This window comes from Tenrec ecaudatus, chromosome 12 (genome assembly GCF_050624435.1).
Source record: "Tenrec ecaudatus isolate mTenEca1 chromosome 12, mTenEca1.hap1, whole genome shotgun sequence".
NCBI lineage: Eukaryota > Metazoa > Chordata > Mammalia > Afrosoricida > Tenrecidae > Tenrec > Tenrec ecaudatus.
The window spans coordinates 96140089-96150775 of record NC_134541.1 but is presented as its reverse complement, the minus strand read 5'-3'; positions in this window follow the sequence as shown (position 1 = coordinate 96150775).

The following is a 10687-nucleotide window of genomic DNA, read 5'->3' as shown; positions in this document are numbered from 1 at the left end:
GTCCTGGAAGAAGGACCCTGTTGGGGTGATGGACCAATTTCCATCGGGGTCACCTCACTGCCAGCAACAGGCTTGGGGAGCAAGCCTGCAGATTGGCTGGGGGAGGACTTGGTCCTAGAAGAAGGACCCTGTTGGGGTGATGGACCAATTTCCATCGGGGTCACCTCACTGCCAGCAGCAGGCTTGGGGAGCAAGCCTGCAGATTTGCTGGTGGAGGACTTGGTCCTGGAAGAAGGACCCTGTTGGGGTGATGGACCAATTTCCATCGGGGTCACCTCACTGCCAGCAGCAGGCTTGGGGAGCAAGCCTGCAGATTGGCTGGTGGAGGACTTGGTCCTGGAAGAAGGACCCTGTTGGGGTGATGGACCAATTTCCATCGGGGTCACCTCACTGCCAGCAGCAGGCTTGGGGAGCAAGCCTACAGATTTGCTGGTGGAGGTCTTGGTCCTGGAAGAAGGACCCTGTTGGGGTGATGGACCAATTTCCATCGGGGTCACCTCACTGCCAGCAGCAGGCTTGGGGAGCAAGCCTGCAGATTGGCTGGTGGAGGACTTGGTCCTGGAAGAAGGACCCTGTTGGGGTGATGGACCAATTTCCATCGGGGTCACCTCACTGCCAGCAGCAGGCTTGGGGAGCAAGCCTGCAGATTGGCTGAGGGAGGACTTGGTCCTGGAAGAAGGACCCTGTTGGGGTGATGGACCAATTTCCATCGGGGTCACCTCACTGCCAGCAGCAGGCTTGGCGAGCAAGCCTGCAGATTTGCTGGTGGAGGACTTGGTCCTGGAAGAAGGACCCGGTTGGGGGGATGGACCTGTTTCCATCGGGCTGATCTCACTCTCAGCAGCAGGCTGGGGGAGCAAGCCTGTCGTTGTGCTGGTGGAACTAGCCCTGTGTGAAGCAGCCCCCATTTTCTGGGTCACAGCTGCAGGAGAGATTAGCGTCTTGCTCAGAAAAGGGAGGCCTGAGGAGGACACAGCAGAATACCCAGGTATTGATTTGGGTAGCTTTTTCCATCCATTGTGGGCAGCAGTGGAGAAGAGAACAGCGGGAACAGGCAGGTGAGAAAAAGTGCTTCCAGTAGTCGTTCCCACATTTGGTGAAGGGGCAGCAAGCGTGTTAGACAATGGAGGTCCTGTAGACCAGGCAGCACTGATCCAGGGTGACAGTGCTGCAGGAACCACCAGGATGAAAGGGGCCGACGGCAGCATGTATGAGCCAGTGGCTGAGCGAGGTGGTGACAATAAGAGGGGATTGCTGGAGGAGGCCAGTCCAGCAGGCATCCACTCGACCAGTGGACCTTGGGATCCCTGCATTTTCCTAGTCTCTTGTTGCTGACTTGGGTGGGTGGCTGGCAGGGCTGATGCTGGAAGAGCAGGCAGATTATCAGGCAGTAGGGCCGTGCTTGAAAGTGGCAGGGCACTACAGTCTGACTTGGTTCCTGTGTCACCATCCAGTGCCTGGTGGAGGCGCTGGGGCACAGCCCTCTTGTCCCCGTCCCGGTGTTCCTCAGCGAGGGATTTTCCTGTATCCGGAGCTGTAGGCAGCACCAGAGGGTCCCCTGTCCTCGGTCTCAGCAGGGGAAACCTGCGCTTCTTGGGCCCCGATGTTTCACGTGTGGGTGAGCAGCCCCTCAAGGTGTGTGTCTGCTCTGGGCTCATTTTTGACAGTGGTTCATATGACCCTTTCCCCTGAGCCACAGCTGATTCTGATAGGAACCATTCCTGGGTCTCCTCTTGATCTCTTTTCAGAGACCTAGGTGGCAGCAACAGGGAATGAGGTGTGGCAGGAACCCTCCTCCTCTTGAGGGGTGGGGAGCCTCGGGAGGAGCTATAGGAACTGTTGATGGGATTTCTGGTACAGCAGGAGCTCAGGACCGGGGTATGCCTTATTGGGATGGCATCTTGTCCTGAGTTCCTGGGATGGAGGTGTCTTTTCCTGGACTCAGACCTGGAACAGGAGGAAGTGTCCGCACCGTGGCCATGCCAGGGCTGACAGAGGGAACACATCCTCCTGGTGCCACCAGGGCCCCTATTCCGACCAGCTGGCCCCTCTGGGATGGTGATGTCTGTCTGCTGCCTGGACCTCTCCAACCTGCTCTCCCTCTGGACCCCTTCTGTGCTAGGACCTTGGACACCCCGGGGGCTTGGTGGCCGCAGAGATGTGACAGCCTGCTCGGGGACCCAAGATCGAATCCATTGACTCACGGCCCTGATGGAGCTGCGGGACACGTTGCGGTGGGGTGCAGCCCTCCCGCGATTCCTCCAAGGGTGAAGACTGCCTACAGAGGTGTAGACCCCCAAGAAGGACCGCAGGGTCTGCACGATCGGTGGCCTTCGCCTCCAGAGGGCTGGGAGAGAGCGCCGAAGCAGGCCCCGTGCTGGCATGAAGGATGGCCTGTGATCCTGTCCATTGGAAGACACAACTGGGGAACCTCGGCCATCCCAGGGCCTTAGGCCAACTCTGCGTGCCACCTGCAGGCTCCTGGGGGCCCTGGGAGGGACCTGGGCACCTGGTTCTGGGTGCTGAGCCCGGGAGCCTAGACGGCCCAGGGAGTTGCCCATCAGAGCAGGTGGTGAAGATGGCAAGTGTCGAAAAGAAGGGAAAAAAAGAAAACGAAAATATAAAAGAGGTGCAGCGTCAAAAAACTAGGGGAGGCGCCAAAAAAGGGGTGGTGTCAAAAAGGGGGGAGGTGCTAGGCTTTGAGTAGGGGCATGATACTCATTAGCCTTGCTTGGGGTTTTGAGGCTTTAGCCGAAGGTCAAACCCAGAGCGTACACCTCTAGCTGCCAGATCAGGCAACGGTGGAGCACTCACAGTTGGGCCAGTGGCTGGAACGCATCATTTGAAAGCCCGTTCCGTGAATGGGCTCGCGCAAGAAACGTTTCTGAGACCAGGAATGCGCGCATGCCGCCAGGGGGCACTGTGCTGTGTTCAGCACTGAACAGCTCTCTCCAGCTGAGCCGCAGCAGGGCCACCTGGCCAGCCACCTGCAGCTCGAGGAAGAAGGGCGCTTGGCGCGCCCACTCCACTGTGCTGAAGAGCAGCCGCGCCGCCAGCTCGCACACAGGTTATCTGGGCTTCCGGGAGCGAGTCCGAGTCCTCCTCGGTGGGTGGCGCGCGGGTAGCCACCCGCCTTGTCCACGCCATTCGTGTCTCCACCGCCGCCGGGACCGCCCCAGCCTCCGGCCACCATGGCCATAGCCCCCGGGCAGCAGGGCCGGGGCGCCCCCACTGCGCGTCGCTCTGGGGGTACCTCTCTCGGCCCAGGGGTCGCTAGCCGGCGTGCATTCGGTCCCGACGCACGGGGGCTCCCGCGGAACCCCCCAAAAAAGTTTTGCAGCACCAACTTCTGCGGCCGGTCCGCGCGTCAGCGGAACTGTCAGGCAGGTTCCAGGCCAACTTTCCCACGCGTGCGCGGGCCCGGGGCCGGAGGAGACGCACTAGCGGCGAGGCCCGTGGGCCCCGGGGGCAGGAGCCCGGCCGCCCGGGGGCCCCGGCGGGGGCGCGCGGGCCATGGGCCGGCACGAGCCGCGGCGGGGGCCACAGCCAACTTCGCGGGCCGCCCCGCGCACTCCGGAGGCTGGGGCCAAACTTTGGCCACAAGTTGCGCAGTCTGCCAAGGCGCTGGGAAGGGGCGGCGGGCGCGCCAGGGCCGGACGCTGCTCCTCCCAGGAACCCCTGTGCCCCTTGCAGCCTCTGCTGCTCTCTCTTGGCCTGCAGGTCAGCAGGCCTCGCCCTCCCAGCCGCCGCTGGCCTGGGCCTGCTCAGGGCCAGAGCCTTGCTCTCACGCCGCCCTAGCCACTGCCTCCGCGGCCTCTGCGCCTGGCCTGGCGCTGCAGCCAGTTTGACAAATATGGATTTCTTTTTTTTCTTTTAAACGTTTTATTAGGGGCTCATACAACTCTTACCACAGTCCATACATATACATACATCAATTGTATAAAGCACATGCATACATTCCCCGCCCCAATCGTTCTCAAAGCATTTGCTCTCCACTTAAGCCCCTTGCACCAGGTCCTCTGTTTTTTTCCCCTCCCTTCCCTTTCTCCCCTCCCTCATGTGCCCTTGGTAATTTATACATCGTTATTTTGTCATATCTTGCCCTATCCGGAGTCTCCCTTCCCCCCTTCTCTGCTGTCCCTCTCCCAGGGAAGAGGTCACATGTGGATCCTTGTAATCAGTTCCCCCTTTCCAACCCACTCACCCTCCACTCTCCCAGCATCGTCCCTCACAACCTTGGTCCTGAAGGTATCCTCCACCCTGGATTCTCTGTACCTCCAGCCCTTATATGTACCAGTGTACAGCCTCTGCCCTATCCAGCCCTGCAAGGTAGAATTCGGATCATGGTAGTTGGGGGGAGGAAGCATCCAGGATCAGGGGGAGAGCTGTGTTCTTCATCGGTACTACCTCGCACCCTAATTAGCTGTTATATTTCTTAACGCAATCCATAGATACCTCCAATGTGTCAAGCACATTTGCACATATGCTCCCATCATCATTTTTAAAGCATTCTCTTTCCACTTAAGCTCCTCATATCAGTTTCGCATTTTCCCCCTCCCTCATGAACCTTTGATCATTTATAGATTATTTTTTCCTTATCTTACATCATCCTCCATTGTCCCTTGCCCACTTTTCTGTTATTTGTCCCCCTGGGAGAGGGATATAGATTGATCCTTGTGATTATTTCCCCTTTTCTCCCCCCACTCTGCCCTAATCCTCCTGATATCTCTACCCTTCTTGTTGACCCTGAGGGGTTCATCTCTCCTGGATTCCCTCTGTTGCAGCCTCTGATCTATAGCAGTTTGCATGCTCTGGTCTAATCCAATTTGTAATGTAGAATTGAAGTCATGATAGGGGGTGAAGGAAGCACCAAAGAGCTAGAGGAAAGCTGTGTGTTTCATTGGCGCTATACGGAACCCTGACGGGCTCATCTCTTCCCTGGGACCCTTCTTTGAGGGGATGTAAAATTGTCTACAGATGGGTATTATGTCTCCACTCCATGCCCCGCCCCCCTCATTCACATTGGGTATGGTTTTATTCTGAGTCTTAGATGCCTGATACCTTATCAGGTCCTCAAACTTTTTAAACAGGGGGCCAGTTCACTTTCTGTCAGACCTGTCAGAGGGCCAGGCTATAGTTTAAAAAAAACAAACAAACTGTGAATAAATTCCTTTGCACACCGCACATATCTTATCTCGAAGTAGAAAACAAAATGGGGCAAAAACACCATGAGGGCCGGAAAAATGTCCTCACGTGGCCACGTGTGGCCCGTGGGCCCTGTGTGGCCTGCGAGCCGTAGTTTGAGGACCTCTGCTTATCCCATCAGCCCCTCATGATTACACAGGCTGGTGTGCTTCTTCCATGTGGGCTTTGCTGCTTCTGTTGATCTTCAAGCCTTTAAGACCCCAGACGCTATAAGTTTTGATAGCACGACACGATCAGTTTTCCTCACCACATTTGCTTATGCACCCATTTTTTCTTCAGTGATCCAGTTGGGAAGGTGAGCATCACAGAATGCTGGATTGTTAGAACAAAGTGCTCTTGTGTTAAGGGAATACTTGAGTTGAGGCCTAATGTCCATCTGCAACCCTAATTCTTAACATATAGATATGAGTACATAGTAATATTCACCTCACATTATATATATATATATTTACCTATGTACAAATCTATACTTAGGTTTCTGTAAATATCCTTTGCTTCCTGGTCCTTTGCTCTGCTTCCTTTTTACTTCCCTTTGTCCCACCATCGCGTTCGGCCTCATTTGGGTTTAGTAATTCCTAACAGCTCCATTGCCCTTGATTGAGCCCCACTGGGCATCCTACAAACTTCCTTCCATTGATTTTCGTTCACTTGTTGTTTCCTTGTCCCTAGGTTGTTCCTCCACCCCTCCCCCGCCATTTCCTTTCTCCCCCCTCTCTGTCTCCCGTATCCCCCCCAGAACCATTGTTCCCATTATTTTCATCTCTGATCATTAGTCCTAAGAGAAATGCAAATTAAAACAACTGAGATACCACCTAATACCCTCAAAGATAGCCCAATTAAAAATTACAAAGGAACACGTGTTGGAGGGGCTGTGGTGAGATAGGAATTCTCATCCACTGCTGGTGGACCTGTGGCTATGTACAGCCATTATGGAAATCAATTTGGCAGTATCTAAAATAGATGGTGATTGAGCTATCATGCGACCCACCAATGCCCCTATTGGGCACATAACCAGAAGAGGCAAGAAACAAACCACGGCCAGACATCTGTGCTCCAATGTTCATTGCGGCACAGTTCACAATTGCAAGGAGTTCAAAAAAACCCAAATTTCCATCAAAGACGAATGGATCAAAAACTATGGTACATACATACAATGGAGTACTACACATCCCTAAAATGCAGTGATGAACACATAAGCACATTGCCGCATGGGAACAACTGTAGGAAATCATGCTTAGTGAAGTAAGTCAAGGACAAAAGCACAAGTACATGAGTCCACTGACATAAGCTTAAAAAAATATGGGCATAGCGGAAAAGTGCCTATATACATACATCCCTGGGTTGAGATCCAAGTACTATGGCAGGAGCAAAACCCAATCCAGGCAGACCACTAACTAGGAGGGGGAAAGAAAGAGAGGGGAAAAAGACATGGGGAGGCAGGAGCAGGGCACTAACACACCCAAGGGGAGGGTATTATTTAGACCTCCACAGGAGAGGGGCATACTCCAGGCTTCAACCCAATGCGCCATAATGTGAATACAACATAGGGGCACCTACCAGAGAACCAATAGAGAGCTCTGCAGGGCGGGTCCCAATCCCCACCATATGGACCACCCGCCCCACAAGAAGAATGCACTTCAAAGGACAGCACTGGAACTACATCTTGGGGAGAGGGGCACTTCTGATTAGAGCACTGAGGAAAAACAAAGTGGTATGGAGAATGAGGGTAAAACATCCTGGCCTACCAAGCCCGAGGACGATATTCCTGCTCAGCGCAGACAACGCACAGAGAGAACCAAAGGGCCGACCTGACTACGAGGCATGATGTCCCTCAGTGAATCATAGCATGACGTGGATCAACAATGGAGACACGGTGGGGAATTGTGCCTGATCTGAACCCATCACACTGTTTCGAATCACTAAGGGCATACAACACCAGAGCAAGGGGAGCAAAGCAATGAAATCCACAGGGAATACCGAAAATAGACTTTGGGGACAGAGTGTGCCACCCCATCGACTCGAGTTGAAAACACTCCTAAAAGTAAAAAAAAAAAAAAGACCTTTAACTATTGATAGTTCCTTTTTGGTCCTTGGCTTTATTTTTGTTGTTATTCTGATTTTGTTGTTGTTGCTTTGTTGTTTTTGTCTTCCTTTGTTCTTTTGTTTGGCTTTGCCTGGGTTTTGCACTTATTAATGTCTCTGCATGTCTATCTGGATAAGATCGGTGGGATAAACAATTTGGAGATGAAAACAACGGGGCTGATGATTCCAGGGCGACACGGGTGAGGGGGAGGTAGGAGAAAAGAGCGGGGGGGGGGGATCAACTAACCCAGGCATGAGGAAACAAGTGAACTAAAAATCATTGGAGAGAAGGGCATAGGAATGCTAGTGGGGCTTAATCAAGGGCAATGGAGCAGTGAGGAATGAGAGCTAAACCTGAATGAAGGCCAAACATCATAGTAGAACAAGAGGAAAGAAAATGGAAATAGTGTAAAGAAGTAGGAGGCAAAGGACATTTATAGAGGTCTGAATACAGGCGTGTCCATATAGAAACATATTTATATAGAATGATAGGGAACTAGATCTGGGGATTTATATCTATATGTTTACCATCAAGGTAGCCGATGGACATTAGGCCCCAACTCATGAAACCTCTCAACACAAGAACACTTTGTTTTAACAATGCGGCATTCTGTGATGCTCACATTCCCAACACAGTCACTGAAGACAAAATGGGTGCATAAGCAAATGTAGTGAAGGAAGCTGATGGTGCCCGACTATCAAAAGATACAGCATCTGGAGTCTTAAAGCCTTGAAGGTAAACAAGCGGCCACCTAGCTGAGAAGCAACAAAGCCCACATGGAAGAAGCACACCAGCCTGTGTGATCATGAGGTATCTATGGGATCATGTATCAGGCATCTAAGACCCAGAACAAAACCATGCCAAGGTGAATGGGGTACTTGCCTGTGTGTGCAGTGGAGACCCAAAGTCTATCTGTAGATAATTGGACATACCCTTACATAAGGGTCATAAGCAAGAGATGGGCCAGTCAGGGCACAGTATAGCACTGATGAAACATACAATTTTCCTCTAGCTCGTTAATGCTTCCTCCACCCCACTATCATGTCAATTATCCCTTACAAATCAGACTCGACCAGAACATGTTCGGTGCTACAGATAAGAACTGGCAACACAGGGAATTTGGGAGAGATAAAGCCCACAAGACCAACAATGAGAATAGAGCTACCAAGAGAATAAGGGGAAAGTGGGGGAAGAAAGGGGGAATCAAGCACAAGGATCAACCTTTAACCCCCTCCCAGGGGGACAAACCACAGAAAAATGGGTGAACGGTGACGGAGGACAATGTAAGATATGAAAATAATAATCTATAACTTATCAAAGGTTCATAAGGAAGGAAGGGATGGGGATAATGAGGAGCTGATATCAAGGGCTCAAGACAGAGAAAATGCTTTGAAAATGGTGATGACAACATATGTATACGTGTGCTTGACAACAATGGAAGAATGTACAGACTGTGAGAAGAGAGGTAAGAGCCCCCAATTAAAGTATTTAATTTTTAAAAAGATATGAACACAATAATTTATCAAATATTCATGAGGAAGGGAGGGTGTGATAGGGAGGGAAAAAGAGAAGCTGATACCAAAGGCTCAAGTAGAAGGAAAATGTTTTGAAAAGGATGGCAGCAACATATGTATGAATGTGCTTGATGCAATTAATGTATCTATTGCTATCAGACCGGTAAGATCCCCCTCATCCATTGATTCATAAAAAATAAAATAAAATTCTTTTAACTGAACTACTTCTTGCCTCATTTATTTATTTTATTATTTTCTGAATCATTTATTTCTGTTCCTATGTTTATCATTTCTTTTCTTCTGTTGACTAAGGGTTTTGCTGTTATTATTCTAATTGATATAGGTTTTCAGATAAAGTGTTGATTTTGTAGTGTTCTTTTTTGATATGTGCATTTATTACTATTAATTGCCATTAGTTTCTTTAATTACCCAGTGGATTTTAAGTAATGTGTTGTGCAATTTCCATGTGATTGGTTGTTTTTGTGTGATCTTATTACTGATGTTTCTTGACTGCTGCTTGCACGGGCACTGATTCTAGATGTAAGTAAAATGAAACTGTGGATAACTTCAATCTTTCTTGTGTTGTCATGATGTTGTCTATTAGGCTGGATCATCAGCAATCTGAATCTTTCTTCCTGGCTGCTTTTGGGAATTTGAAATGGTTTGGATTCATGACAACAGTTTCCTCCCGGAATTCTGCTTTCTGGACTTCATTCAGCTAACCTCTAGGATACATATAAAATGCCATGTTTCTAAACAAGAGGCTGGAGGGATTGGCAGCAATAACATGTTCGAGATGTACTCAGAACTAATTGGCATTTTATGAATGACGCCAATAGCAGTATCAGATTTTTAATGATTAAAAAGGAATTGTTTAAACTTCCTTATATGTTGTTTAGAGGGTACCGGGTATTGTTGAAGAAACATGTTACCAATATTACCTGCCTCCTGGGTTTTGTATATTCTACAGGCCAATCCACTGCTCGGCTGAAGGGTGACCTCTGGGAGTGGCTTTGTCACTCAGTGCTATCAAGTCAATGCTGACTCGTAGCGACCCCTGTGGATTTAACGCTGCAACTGTTTACAGGAGTAGAAAGCTCCAGCTTTCTCCCAAGCTGCTGGTGACTTTGAACTACCAACCATGGGGCGGCTTTAGTTCCACAATAAAGGGTGTCTTTGAGTGACACTCTTAAAGGTTTCTCCGTTTCTATAAATTTGGTATGTCAGGTCTTTTTTAATGGACTGGAGGTTTTTTCTACATTAGTGTCTCATTTTAATTAGGACTTGCTATTGGTTCTTCAATATATTGAATATCAGCTTTTGCCCTTGCTTTTCAAATTCAAAATCTTCAAATATCTTCTGCCTGCATTGGGGGAATTGCTCTTCTGCTACCACCCTGATTTAATGAGTCTGTGAGAACTGGGCTTCCCCCTCAATAGGGATAGACAAGAATCTCAGGTCATGACAGAGCTAATCCCTCGTAAGAAAACGTTCACCAGCAAAAGAGGAGATATAAGAAGAAGACAGTAAATAATCTCCTTACCTTTCACCACTTAGATAACCATTCAAAAAATAATGGTTCATTTGGCAAAACTTTTCTGTGGAATACTCTTGTGGAATTGGACAAGCAGACAAGTTTTCTTGTTAAACTGTGGTCAGCTTAATAATGGACCATCTTGCAGTAATAATGAACCGTCTTGTGGTTGCTTTCCCTCCTAGCCTCTATACCTAACCTTTATTGCCCCATCAGGCACCCTAGTGGCGTTGTAGTTATGCACTGGGCTGCTAACCACAAGGTCAGCACTTTGAAACCATCATCCACTCAGAGGGAGAAAGACGAGGGTTTCTACTCCCACAGAGATTTACGGTCTTGGAAACACACAGG